Genomic DNA, 15,172 nt, shown 5'->3' on the forward strand with positions numbered 1-15,172 from the left:
CTGGGATTACAGGCGCCTGCTGACATGCCCAGCTAATTTTTTGTATTTTTAGTAGAGACAGGATTTTGCTATGTTGGTCAGGCTGGTCTTGAACTCCCGACCTAAGGTGATCCACTTGCCTCAGCCTCCCAAAGTGCTGGGATTACAGGCGTGAACCACCGCGCCCGGCCTATTCTCTGGTTTTTAAAAATCCATCAGTTCCTTAATTTGTTAATGTCTTTGTATCGCTGTTAAACAAAAAACAGGGCCGGGCTCGGTGGCTCATGCCTGTAATCCCAGCACTTTGGGAGGCTGAGGCCAGTGGAGGTCAGGCGATCAAGACCATCCTGGCTAACACGGTGAAACCCCGTCTCTTCTAAAAATACAAATTAAACAAAAAACAATGTTATATTCGTAGAGAATGTTTTTTTCATCCTGGCTGAGAAAAAGAGCCATGTATTTGTCCCCAGACTTTTTTTGTTTTGTTTTGTTTTTTGAGACAGAGTCTCGCTCTCTCACCTAGGCTGGAGTGCAGTGGCACTATCTTGGCTCACTGCAACCTCCACCTCCCAGATTCAAGTGATTCTCTTGCCTCAGCCTCCTGAGTAGCTGGGATTACAGGTGCCTAACACCATGCATGGCTAATTTTTGTATTTTAGTAGAGGCAGGGTTTCACTATGTTGGCCAGTCTGGTCTTGAACTCCTGACCTCAGGTGATCCATCCACCTCGGCCTCCCAAAGTGCTGGGATTACAGGCATAAGCCACCATGCCTGGCCCAGACTTTTGATATCTTGGCTTCCACCACCAATGTTAGCAAATATTTCTAGCAGAGTCTGGTAGCAAAAGCAACAGTCTTTAAATCACTAAGTATAATGATGACTAGAAGAACCAGTCAAAACACGACGACATTCATGTGTTCCTGAAACCATCCCCATAAACTTTATAAAATTAGTCAGGGAAGGAGGGAGGGGTAGAAACGAAAATAAACCAAGCTCACAGGGCATTCAGCGTTAATCATGAGGCCAGCTGCTCTCTGTCTGCTTCCTCATGGTTGCTTGGTGCCTGTTGCCTCAGAATCACATAGAACCTGTTACAAGATTTTAGTTCCCCTTAACTCCTCAATAGATAACAACTGGAACATTATAAAATGTTTAGCTTTATGTTTGAGATATTCTTTCTGGTCCCACATATCAACAACATTACTGACATCAGCTGGTCTGAAGGAACCCCCAGGATCTCACTCACCAAGGAATGCAGTTTTTACATCCTGATTATTTTATTCCCCTTACACTGACCAATCAAAAACTCCAGTCTTCCAGCCCCTCAGCCTCCATGATCATCTTAAAAGCCCCAGCCCAGAACTCCTGGGAAGAAAGGATTCGAAGTTCTCCTCCCATCTCCTCACTCGGCACCCTCTGCTGCAAACCTTGCTGTCTCAGTGTAACTGGTCTGTTACTGTGGATCAGGCATACAACCCTGTGGGTCCTACAACATTGCCACAAAACATAATAATTGTATGGGAACACACGGCTTCCTCTGCTGTCATCTGCCCCAGTAAAGACAGTTACATTCAGTTAGTCACTTCATGTGTTACTACTCCTACGTTCAACAAACATTTATGATAAACATTTCAACCTGACCCTGTTGTAGGCCCTAATAAAAGAATAAATAAGACACAGTCCCAACCCCCTCTGTGTCCATTCCAAGTACTCATATCTTAAAGACGGCTAAGGCAGATGGTTATATCTTTTTTCCTCCACAGACTTATGTGAGATTTCAAACACAGTGGATAACACAAATGAGGGTAAAGAGATATCCTCCCTGTAACATGAAATGATGTCATTACTCAAAAGCTAAAACCACGAGCTAGAATCCTCCCCCAGTGCCATTCTTCCCACTTACGAAACAATAGCATTAGAAGCTATAGTCAAAGGCAGACTTTAACTCTCTCTGATAAACTATTAATAACAAATGCATTTTACCAAAGTTAGCAAGATCCCCATACCAACTATAAGAGCCATAAAAATGATAATATCCTTTGTCAAAGTAATTTTACTCAGGAGAATTGAAGCTTAGTCCAAACCAATATAGAAGTCATATGTGGCGCTCGCTTCGGCAGCACATATACTAAAAGTGGAACGATACAGAGAAGATTAGTATGGCCCCTGCGCAAGGATGACACGCAAATTCGTGAAGCGTTCCGTATTTTTAATGAGATCACCTGGACACAGGAAGGGGAACATCACACACCAGGGCCTATTGTGGGGAGTGGGGAGCAGAGAGGGATAGCATTAGGAGATATACCTAATGTAAATGACGAGTTAATGGGTGCAGCACACCAACATGGCACATGTATCCATATGTAACAAACCTGCACGTTGTGCACATGTACCCTAGAACTTAAAGTATAATAATAAAAAAAAAGAAGTCATATGTGTAGAGACGTTCACAATATTATCTATGACATCTAAGAGTCAAGAAATCATTAGATAAATCATGATTGTCAACTAGATATACTGAGCGGTAATTATAAGACTCTTGTGACAATAAAAAAACAATTTATTATTTAATGTAAAGTTTTGAAAAGTCTAATTTTTCTTTTTTTTTTTTTTGAGATGGAGTTTTGCTCTTGTTGCCCAGGCTGGAGTGCAGTGGCACCACGATCTTGGCTCACTGCACCCTCCACCTCCTGGGTTCAAGTGATTCTCCTGCCTCAGCCTCCCAAGTAGCTGGGATACAGGCATGCACCACCACGCTCAGCTAATTTTGCTTTTTTTAAAGTAGAGACAGGGTTTTACTATGTTGGTCAGGCTGGTCTCGAACTCCCGACCTCAAATGATCCACCCATCTCGGCCTCCCATAGTGCTGGGATTACAGGCGTGAGCCACCATGCCTGGCCTGAAAAGTCTAATTTTTAAAAGTCTGACTGTGTGTACCAGGGCTTCCCAACCTTGGCACCATTGATGTTTTGGTCCAGATAATTCTTTGCTGAGAGGGAACTGTACATTGTAGAATGTTTAGCAGCATTCTTGGCCCCTACCCGCTGGATGCCACTAGCGCCACCCATCCTCAGTAGTGACAATCAAAAATGCCTCCAGACATTCCCAACTCCCCCCAAGGTGGCAAAATCACCCTGAGTTGAGAACCTTGTGTTATACTCTATGATCACAGCTATGTAAAAATGTATGCATATGTGGACAAAGCTGGGAGGAAATTTGGAAAAATTTAAAAGGCATTTTTAATAGGATTATGAAGTTACTGAAGTTTTTAAACATCCTCTTTAATACTTTTGCAATAAAAATACTAAAGGTTAAAATTGAATACTGTTATGAGTCACAAACTCTTCTAAGGAGTTTTAATCTTTAAAAGTTATTATACAGTTTCATTATTAGAGATAATTTTAATCTCCCATTATAATGACATCAAAGGAAACTTTATTTAGTGGATTGCAAAATCATTTTTTAAAAACCCATAAGGCCAGAACTGATATGTGATTCAGATGGAGAAGGACAGAATGACTCATTAGTACTAAGCATAATTCTTATTCCACAGAATGCTTCTTGGAGCTTGCTCAAATTCAGAAAGAATTTCTAAGGAAATTATGTATAAGAAAAAAATGAATTCAGAATGATTCCATCACTGCTACCCAACACTGGATTTGAGTAAGAACTTAATGTATGTTTGGCGTCAATGGGAAAGTCACTTAAAATATTTTGACAATTCTCAATTTTATTTTTTTAAATGTATTAAGGATTATAGCATCTAACATTCGCAGAATGTTCTACAGTGTTCATTCTCTCATTTAGTGAATTTGAGCCCAAGAAATAGAACTTCAGTTGTGAACATGTGCTGAGTAATATAAGTAGGTAATATAGAACAAAGAGTGTAGGCTACTCTAACACTGTAGGGTTGAGAAAGAATAAAATTGTCAATATTCAAATAGCCATTCTCTTCCTTGCTCCAGTAGAACAGGTGATTTTAAACTGTTTTAGAAAGTCTCAATGATATTATTCTACAAAGCAATATATCTGAGAAGTGGGTAACCCAATGCCTAAACCTTGCCAGAGAGGCAGGTGTAGATGGTTGACAATCACCCCCTCCTGTTCTGAGGCATATGTGTGATTCCATAAATAAACGCAGGGGTATCTGATGCTTGACTTAGACAGCTATGCCTGGAGGCTTGGGGAATTTGGAGGCTGAGGAAGAAAAGAAAAGGTAAAAGGCTACGAGCAAGAATCTCAAGAGACTGGAGAGAAAAACATGGCCTCTCACTCCTCCACATTTACTCTACCCCAACCCATTTGGTCCCGTGGACCCAATTAGGTCTTTATGAAGATCAGTGTTAGAAGATGAAGGAACTTTCTCATGCCATATTGTCAGATTCAGCATGTACAGCACTGTTTGAGACCCAGGTAATAAAGGACGAGTGGGCTGGGGGCATTGCCTTCATTTCTACACAGTGGGAGCAAAGCAGTCCAGTAAGTGCTGTGTAGGACAGGGCAACAGAAAATCAGAAATTACAGGAAGGGCCCCATCAGCAGGGCCAGCACCTCCATCCAACAGATTTGGTACAAGGGACTTCTGTCAGGAGACTGGATCTTCACAGGAACATAAGCAGACTTGTCCCTAAGGACATACAGGAAGCTCGCTCACAACTCCCAAATTAACTGGTGCAGATTTTATGAGGGGAAGTTATTGAAACCTTTCAGCTAGGCATTTAGTGTTATTATGAATTTTTTTGGTTTCCATGGGTTGACTAGGTACGGGAACATTCCGACTACATCTGATTTACAAAAAAAAATACCCCACCAATTCCTGATTTTACATTTCATAGGTGTCCCTCACTTTAAAAATAAGTATTTCATAAAAGTTCACTGTAAATAAGATATGAAGCAAATTCTATTTTCTCATAGGTAGCCATTTTAAAGTATAATTTACATAAGGAGTCGTCATTAAATTCTTTTTCAGTGAACAAAAATTCCAATAAGTGGATCAAAAACTTTTGATAATGAAGGACAGTGAGATGAAGGCTAGCTCACAGTAGGCTAGGCACTGCAAGCCAATAGAGACACATCTCCAACTCTAAAAGTATTCCTCCACCATTAGCCACTGCCATGGTCACAGTTACCAGATTGTCAAGTTCATATTATGAAGCCTAAGAAGTAACAGTATAATAGCATCACTTCTGCAGGTACTATGATCATGACTCCGAATTAAAGTTCACTTAAAGCGACATAGAACAAATCAGTTCTGTGTCCATTCTGAAAGTTTAGAATGTTTTATATTGAATGAGGTGATCTGTGTTAGGGGCTATGCTAGCCGGCACACAAGGGCAAGATTCTAATCCATCAGTGGTAAGAGAACCTGTAACAGACAGCTCTCATTTTTAATAGCCAGTTTCCTCCTTATGATAGAACTCTCATTTCCTGTAAGGAACCCGATCCATGTGTCTCAAGTGGAACTGAACTCTCACTCGGGGCTACACAGCCATCATCACAAGAGTGGGCAAGTGACCCGACCAAGCCAACCAGAGTTCCCCATTTCCCTAGTCTGCTTGGTTATTCCAGAGAGATACATGTGACCAAGTAAAACATATCAGAATCAACCCTAGGAGCTTTTTGTCAGAGCTACTGGGAAAGACTGGCTCTTTTTACCAGATTTACTAAGCTAAGAACATAGGAGACTGGGATTGGAGGTCAGAATGAAGCTGCAAGAGGTAAGCAGAGCTAAGAGATAGAAAAACAGCCCTAAAGACATCCTTTGAGCCCCTGGATCCCAGTTATGTCTGAAGCTGGTTCCACATTGACTCTTTTTTTTCTCATACCACCCATTCAGGTACAGTAGGCTTCATTGCTCCAATCCAGTTTCCCAAGGTCATCAGGAGTAGAGATTCCCAGCATTTCCCAGTTCTGGGTTCCTGGGGTTTCTTCTAAGCAATGGTGCCAACAAAACAAGTGGTGGGACAACAAGAATACACAAGCACACGATTCACTGTCTTTGTTAACTTTGACCAAAGTCAGGGCAAGAGACAACAGTTGGAACTACCTACAATCACTCCCAAGCCTGCAGAGTCTAACTAAACCTTTTTATGTAACATACACTATTTTCCTTCTGATATTATTTTATATTATTTTATTTTACTTTATTTTGAGATGGGGCACGATCTCGGCTCACTGCAGCCTCCACCTCCTGGGCGCAAGTGATCCTCCCACCTCAGCCCGCCAAATAGCTGGAACTACAGGTGCACACCACCTTGCCTGGCTAATTTTTTTGTGTTTTTTTGTAGAGACAGGGTTTCGTCATGTTGCCCAGGCTGGTCTCAAACTCCTGAGCTCATGCAATCCGCCCACCTCAGCCTTCCAAAGTGCTGGGATTATAGGCATGAGGCATGGTGCACCCAGCCAATATTATACTTTTATCAGTGGTACAAATCACTTTCAAAGCTCCACTCCAGATAGTCCCCCAAGGTTCAGTTAGCTAGACCACCTATAGTTTTGCCCCTAATTGTTTACTTTATTCAATGTGGTCTTTGTCATTATCATAAAGAGGGTGTTCTATTGTCAGAACTGGAAGGGGAGCAAAGCAGCAACCACAATCATACCAGGTGAAATTCCCATGGATTCCTGGCTCCCTTTGCATTTGTTTTCACATAAACATTCTGCAATTTCTGCCAATTTGCGTCCTTGCTTTCTCTCCCCTTCTAAAACTTCTGGCTGACAGATTCACTTTGCCCTGAATTTACTGATTTAACTCATTTTACTTCTACTAACTAACCTAAGGAGCTTTTCTTCCTCCTACATAATAGATTCACTCTCTGAATTTCTCCTTTAGATCAAAATTGTCCATTCAACTTGAGCCACCCACTTTAGTGAACCAATAAATTCCTCTTTTGGAATTCCTCTTTTGGAATCCTACCTGTTTGGGTAGGATTTCTTTCACCAATAAGTGATTTGAGCTCCTGCCACAATCTGCTAAACTATTCAGTTCTTCTCAGGGTTTTCATTCCTACAGCCAACTATTGGGATGCTACTATGGTTTGAATCTGTCTCCCAATATTCATGTGTTGGAAATTTAATTGCCATTGTAACAGTATTAAGAGGTGGAGTCTTTAAGGTATGATTAGGCCCTGAAAATAATGTTATCTTAGGAGTGGGCTCCTAACAAATAGATAAGTTTGGCCCCTGTCCTGTCTGTCCTGTGTGCTCTCTTGCCTTTCTCCATGGTGATGACACAGCAAGAAGGCCCTCCCAAGATGCAGACCCCTCAACATTGGACTTCTCAGCCTTCAGAACTGTAAGAAATCAATTCACTTTCTTTATAAATTACCTAGTCTGTGATATTCCATTATAGCAACATAAAACAGACTAGGACAAATGCTCATTACCATACATTCTGGGATTCAAAATAAAGTTAACTAGAAAAAGGAAGGAAAGCATGGTAGACTGACGACACTTCTGTGCCTCCTCCCAAACACCAGTGACACAATAGTAAAGGAATACACAGAAAAGAGGTTTTAGCCCCCAGCAACAAGTTGGAAAAGGAAACAAGAACAAAGAATGTTCACAAGGCCGAGCACGGTGGCTCAAGCCTGTAATCCCAGCACTTTGGGAGGCCGAGACAGGCGGATCACGAGGTCAGGAGATCGAGACCATCCTAGCTAACACGGTGAAACCCCATCTCTACTAAAAAAAATACAAAAAAAAAAAAAAAAACTAGCCGGGCGAGGTGGCGGGCGCCTGTAGTCCCAGCTACTCGGGAGGCTGAGGCAGAAGAATGGCGTAAACCCAGGAGGCGGAGCTTGCAGTGAGCTGAGATCGGGCCACTGCACTCTAGCCTGGGCGACAGAGCAAGACTCCGTCTCAAAAAAAAAAAAAAAAAAAGAGAAATTTTAAAAAAATTTGGGAAGATAGAAAGTGAATGGAGAAGTAAAACTTACTTAATAGGACAGAGGAAGTGGAAATCTAAGCATCTTGGAGGGGAACTTCAATGAGTAATGAGCTATAAACAGTCTCAGTGCTTGCAGGCAGCAAGAACCACAGAAGGTAGAAGTGAAGCTGTGACTCCAAAATTAGTAAGATTGGAGGGCTACATGTGGTTGGACTTCCAGTCTCCTGAACAACTCTCCAGCAGCCAGACCCCTGTCTGCTCACTACCCAGAAAGAGAACGGAGGTTCATACTCTGATTAACCCAACAGTCTCTGAACTTGAAGATTAAGCCACATGCAGAACAAAATGAGTTACAGAGCTGAAAAGACTGGAGTTTCATGTAAGAGACTATGTACTGAACTGTGAACATGTCAGGCATATCCCTTTCCTGCTCCCAAAATGCCAGCAACCAAGCATGTACCTACCCCCACCCCATGCCCCCCCACCACCAAACCTAATCAATCCTCTGGAGAAACTGGATAGTCCCAGAAAAAAGGCCTTCAGGCTCTGACATTACAGGGTTCTGCAATAATAAAGCTGGTTCACCATATAATCATCCTACAGAAAAGCCCTTTAGGCAACACACGTTGCCAATGCACCCAGAGTTTCCAAAGAGACTTTTTAGGAGGCACTCTTAAAAATAATAGCCAGCCAAGGATCCCAGACATTTCAAAAAAGTCTGCAACATGAAAGACAAATACCAAAACAAACAGAGAAAAATGGAATTCAGATGTTAGAAACCAGAGAGTTCTTGACCCTGAAAAGAGTAAAGTCAAGTTACAATCACTGTTTGTGAAGCTGTTTGATCAACAGAGTTAGTGCTGCTATGGCTACAGTCTCATATCGCCAAGGATAACATTCAACTACAAGTAATAGAAAACCAGACTTCAATGGCTTAAACAAACAGCCGTTTATTTTTGTGACATAACAAGAAGTTGGAGGTGACAGCTGCAGGCATTCGTTCAATATCTCAATCATGGCAGAAATGGCACCTCTGTAATTTTCCACTCTTTTCTTCAGGGTCCAAGATAGCTGTTGCAGTTTTAGGAATCACATATATATTGTTCAAGGCCACAGATGGAAAAAAGGAGGTAAAGATAGTACCAACTATATCTGTCTTTATTGTATCATCTTATTGGTCAGAAGCATGTCATGTGGCCCCCGATTTGGCTGGGAAAGTTCATATCTATACCCAGAAATGCCATTGCTGCCCTAATAAAATTAGGATTATCTCAACAAGAAAGAAGAGGGAAATGGTCACTAAGCAGGTAACTAGCAGCGTCTATCACAGTCTTCAAAACAAATTGTAGTTCTCTGGAATATATACTTTCATAAGATCATAAATGATTTTTAGGTGGTGACATAGAAGAAAGACCTGGAAAATGTTGATGAAACTAAAGGTAGAGATTCTGGTGTTTTATCTTTCAGATGACTAGAGTTTAGCCTTTTTATAGCTGACATCACTTAAATGTCTTTCCTGTAACAAAGACCAGGAAGAAGCCACAGTTCCACAAAAATATGAGGTTATAAAGACATGGAATTCAACCTAGATGCCCATCAATGGTGGACTGATTAAAGAAAATGTGGTAATACACACCCTGGAATACTATGCAGCCGTAAAAAGAATGAAATCATCTCTTTTACAGCAACATGGATGGAGCTGGAGACCATTATCCTAAGCAAATTAACTCAGGAACAGAAAACCAAATACTGAATGTTTTCACTTATAAGTGGGAGTTAAACATTAAGTATACATGGACTTGGCCGGGCACGGTGGCTCAAGCCTGTAATCCCAGCACTTCGGGAGGCCGAGACGGGCGGATCACAAGGTCAGGAGATCGAGACCAGCCTGGCTAACACGGTGAAATCCCGTCTCTACTAAAAAATACAAAAAACTAGCCGGGCGAGGTGGCGGGTGCCTGTAGTCCCAGCTACTCCGGAGGCTGAGGCAGGAGAATGGCATGAACCCGGGAGGCGGAGCTTACAGTGAACTGAGATCCGGCCACTGCACTCCAGCCTGGGCGACAGAGCGAGACTCCGTCTCAAAAACAAACAAACAAAAAAAAGTATACATGAACTCAAATAAAGGAACAACAGACACTGGAGCCTACTCGAGGGTGAAGAGTGGGAGGAGGGTGAAGATCAAAAAACTACCTGTTGAGTACTATGCTTATTACTTGGGTGAGAAAATAATCTGTACACCAAACCCCTGTGACACGCAGTTTACCCATGTATAAAACCTGCACATGTACCCCCTAAAACTGGAATAAAAGTTGGGGGGGGGAAAGAAGGGACATATTTTAAAAGGGGAGAGAACTTAACTTTAGAAATTAACAAATGTTCACAAAATTGAAAAAATATATATATATGGCATTTCCATAACATTTTCCAGCCATATTTCCCACCTCTAATTTCAGTTTTGGGTTTCTACATACCTTCCTGTATATGGTAAATGTTGGCTCACCAATGGCATCAAGAACAGCACCACTACAATTGCTGTAAGAATTCTCACAGGTGAATATTTGCATTTAATATCGATGGTATGTTCCAAGATAGCTATAAGAAGTATACTGTAGACTCAAATGAGAACATTACACATCACTATGCGCCAACAGTTCCCATACTCATGTCCAGTAGAACCTTATTCCAGTTAGAATTCCAAATGTAGAGATCTTTGTTTTGCTTCTATTAACAGTGCCTGTAATATTGCTGGAATACAGTAGGGCTCAATGAGTATTTCTTTAATGAATGACTGAATCTCTTCGGTCATTTCCCTTTTCTCTTTACTTCCCTATTCCACCTCCCGCTTCTTTTGCAGAAGAAAACCACAACATGTCTGACATGTGAGGGCCTTGACCACAAAAGATAGAATTGTCCCCTACTTCTCATTATATGCTATAGTATTTTCACACTGTGCAGCCAGCAAAATGGTTATTACCAATCACCTACAGATAGTTGAAAGTCTAGAATTTTTTAATTACATCTAAAAGATTTGATGAAGAAAAATAATTTGCATAGGCTTTACCTCTGCTCCTACTATGTGTAAAAAGCATATTGTCATGGTTGTGGATTCTTCCTGACCTGTGCCACGCGCAAATGCTCCTGTGTTTTTTAGGGTATAGTTTTAAGGAGAGAGGAGTGAGGTGGTCAGGATAGGATGTGTTTGCAAGACCAAATACAACATAAGTTTGAAGCAGGACATTTTTAAGCAGACATTTTGATGTAGCCAGGTCAAAATGGCCCCGTATAAGTGTAAAATCACTGTTTTTTTAAAAAAGCACAAGTAATGGATGCAACAGACATTCTTGAACTTAGTTCACCTCCTATCAGCACTATCACTAAGGTACTACCTACAAATTTAATGAGTTTTTTTTTTTTTTAACTGAGAATAATGGAATCTGTTTGCGGGGGGGTGTGTGTATGTGTATTTTTTCCCCCAACCAGAGTCTAATGTATATAATAAGATCAAGGATAACATAATCAGGAGGTCTACAGAAAGCAGACTGTCCATCCTGTAGCGTAGAACAGTTTAAAAACACCATTAAAAAATTTTTCTCTGGCACAGTGGCTTACGCCCATAATCCCAACACTTTGGGAAGCTGAGGCGGGTGGATTACCTGAGGTCAGGAGTTCAAGACCAGCCTGGCCAACATGGCAAAACCCTGTCTCTACTAAAAATACAAAAATTAGCCAGGCATGGTGGTGAGCACCTGTAATCCCAGCTACTTGGGAGGCTGAGGCAGAGAAAATTGCTTAAAACCCAGGAGGCAGAGGTTGCAGTGAGCTGAGACTGCACCACTGCACTCCAGCCTGGAAAATAGAGCAAGACTCCATCTCAAAAAAAAAAAAAAAAAAAAATTCTCCTTTTTCAGTACAAAAACCCAAGATCCTATAGCAATTCATTTTCCTATCACCCAAAGAGATTTCATCAAGCTTTACATTCTTTAATAATTTTATTAATAATATTAATCATACTAAGTACTTATTATTTTACCATCAGAAAAAGTGGGCCACTAATTTCTCAGCCTGGAGGGATTCGAGAGAGGTCCTCAGCTCCACAGCTCCCGTCGCTTTGGTTCCTTCAGAGGCAGTTCATTGGTCATTTGGGTCAGCAGATTTGCATGAGGCCTGGTAAGCCAAGGAGGAGCGATCGTTGAATAGTCCATCAGGACTGGTTGCTATGGAGAAAAAGACAGAAACAAATAGATGTCTATCATTTAACTGCTGTGGCCTGTGAGCACCAGAAGACAATGTGTGCCTCGCTGAGGGGGAGTAAAAGTCAAGGTGGAAAAGTGAATCTGAGATGAGAACCGGGTTCTAGATTCCAACTATTTGAAAACTGACCAGCCAATCAAAAGTCTCATAGCCTTGGCTTTTAAACAGTCTTCTGGATGATTCAGTCATGGGGACAGATGTCCAGTGGCATCTTCAGGATGGTGGCTCAGTGATACTGGATTGCAGCATTCTGGGGCACTGAGGGGAGGGGCTTCAGATCCAGTTGGTATCCAGGATCTTTGCTGGTCTCTGCTGTGGAAGGACTAGTTTGGTCTTATTCCTGGATGATGACCCCTGAATGAAATGTTCGTTTCTCTCTGCCACTCATGGTATTCTGCTGCCCCCACTGATGGAGTTGATGGTTTTGTCCATTTGCATTTTCGTCCTGAAGTCTCTAAATACAAGGCTTTTTGTCCAAGCACATACCTCTATTCAGGGTGTGCTGGTAAATGTTTAACTGGCTATCTCCAAATTACTTCTTGTCCTCGGGCCCCTAACTGCTCGGGGCTGTCTCTAGCATGCCTCTTCTAGGACTGTCAGTTACTCTGGTTGTGCCCTCATGGACTCTACCTAATCTCCAAATACGCCACATGTCAAGCATTTTGTCAAACAGCTTACATATATGAACTCATGCAATCCTTACAGCAACCCTGGCAAGTAGATACCAGAGGGTAGAGCGTCTCAAAGATCGCACAATGTTTCTTCTCTGGTCTCTAGGTAAATAGAGATGAGAGCTTAGGGTGGCCAGAAGCAGACAGGGACTCCAGAGAGCAGCACTGAGAAAACTGATGGTAGTGTCCCACACTCCCTTTCCCTTCAGCCCTCTTCTCATGCAAGACTGTGTTACTAGCCAAACCAGAAAGGAACTGGGGAACAGCCAGCCTTGCTGTCACCTCCTGGTCCCAGTCCTAGCCTCCACACCCCCATGGTGATCAGCCCCATTCACTTTTTTTTTTTTTTTTTTTTTTTTTTTTGAGATGGAGTCTCACTCTGTCGCCCAGGCTAGAGGGCAGTGGCGCGATCTCAGCTCACTGCAACCTCTGCCTCCCAGGTTCAAGCAATTCTCCTGCCTCAGCCTCCTGAGTAGTTGGGCTTACAGGCATATGCCACCACACTCAGTTAATTTTTTGTATTTCTAGTACAGATGGAGTTTCACCATCTTGGCCAGGTTGGTCTTGAACTCCTGACCTCAGATGATCCACCTGCCTTGGCCTCCCAAAGTGCTGGGATTACAGGCATGAGCCATGGTGCCCTGCCCCCATTCACTTTTTCAATAAATATTTATTAACTGTCTTTTATGGACAAGGTACACACTAGGTATTTCAGGGAATGCAACCGTGAGTAAACCATGATTCTCATTTGTCTTGTGAGAGATTATAATCTAGAACAGATGAGATGTGTACACAAATTATGATTTTTAAACTTTGCTACTTTATAAGTGTCAGAAGAGTTTTAGAGACAGTGAATCAAACCTCTTGTGTGACCCTATCCCCCAAATGCTCGGTGAGCATCTCTCATAGCTCAAGAGCAGCTTGCATTTAGATTGGTGATTTGTCCTTTAAAGAAATATGCCAAACACCATTAAAGATATATGGACTGAACACGGAAAAATGAAAATGGTTTATTTGTTAAAGTAGTGGAATTACGGGTGATTTTTTCCCCAGTGGTTTTGATTTACGTTATCATTATATAATGGTGCTTGAGCTTTGTCATGTTTAAAAGAAAAAAGTTGAAATTATTGTCATCCACAACTCAGCTCCAGGGACTGATTCCCAAGTTAGCTTAGCTCACCTCTGAATTAATCTCCTGAGGATCTTAGAAAACTCTATAGAGTTCCACAGAACACTGCCAGCTTTACATAGTCACAGCAACATGTTTTTAAACCATTTGTGGATGCTTTCTATATCATATGTAACATGAAATGGTTTTTAAATGGTGTTAAACCTTTGAAAAGTGATGTGCTTGTAGAACTGTCTTCTTAAGACCCACTGTGGGATTTTTCCCCTCCCCCGCCATCCTTTTGATGTTAGTGATAACAGTCCCACAAGGGCACACTGTCAGTTAACTAGATAGGAAGTTTCATTAGGCAAACAGGTGTCAGCAGTGGCACAATCTACTCATTTATAAATGATTGTATTAGGGTTCCCTAGAGGGACAGAACTAATACACATATATAAAGGGGAGTTTATTAAGGAGTATTGACTCACACAATCACAAGGTGAGGTCCCACAATAGGCCGTCTGCAAGCTGAGGGGCAAGGAAGCCAGTCTGAGTCCCAAAATCTCAAAAGTAGGGCAACCAACAGTGCAGCCTGCAGTCTGTGGTTGAAAGTCCAAGAGTCCCAAAGCTGAACAACTTGGAGTCTGATGTTTGAGGGCAGGAAGCATCCAGCACAGGAGAAAGACAGAGGCCACAAGACTCAACTAGTCTAGTCTTTCCTCATTCTTCTGCCTGCTTTTTATTATGGCCATGCTGCCAGCTGATTAGATTGTGCCCACGTAGGTTGAGGCTGGGTCTGTCTGTTTTTTTTGTTTTTTGTTTTTTGTTTGAGACGGAGTCTCGCTCTGTCGCCCAGGCTGGAGTGCAGTGGCCGGATCTCAGCTCACTGCAAGCTCCGCCTCCCGGGTTCACGCCATTCTCCTGCCTCAGCCTCCCGAGTAGCTGGGACTACAGGCGCCCGCCACCTCGCCCGGCTAGTTTTTTGTATTTTTTAGTAGAGACGGGGTTTCACCGTGTTAGCCAGGATGGTCTCGATCTCCTGACCTTGTGATCCGCCCGTCTCGGCCTCCCAAAGTGCTGGGATTACAGGCTTGAGCCACCGCGCCCGGCCTGAGGCTGGGTCTGTCTTTCTCAGCCCTCTGACTCAGATGTTAACCCCCTTTGGCAACACCCTCACAGATACACCCAGGAACAATATTTTGCATCCTTCAATCCAATCAAGTTGACACTCAATTTTAACCATCACAATGATCATTACCTGATTACTCGCAT

The 15,172-nt window shown here is 42.2% G+C and overlaps 1 non-coding gene across 1 annotated transcript; it reads left to right on the top strand.

Annotated features, from left to right (window-relative positions):
* The first annotated feature begins 2,083 nt into the window (after positions 1-2,083).
* Positions 2,084-2,190, top strand: LOC112605524. The gene has a single exon (XR_003115502.1). It is a non-coding gene; the product is annotated as a U6 spliceosomal RNA (small nuclear RNA).
* Positions 2,191-15,172: the final 12,982 nt, after the last annotated feature.

The sequence above is a fragment of the Theropithecus gelada genome, chromosome 13 (assembly GCF_003255815.1).
Source record: "Theropithecus gelada isolate Dixy chromosome 13, Tgel_1.0, whole genome shotgun sequence".
In the NCBI taxonomy this organism is placed as follows: Eukaryota; Metazoa; Chordata; class Mammalia; order Primates; family Cercopithecidae; genus Theropithecus; species Theropithecus gelada.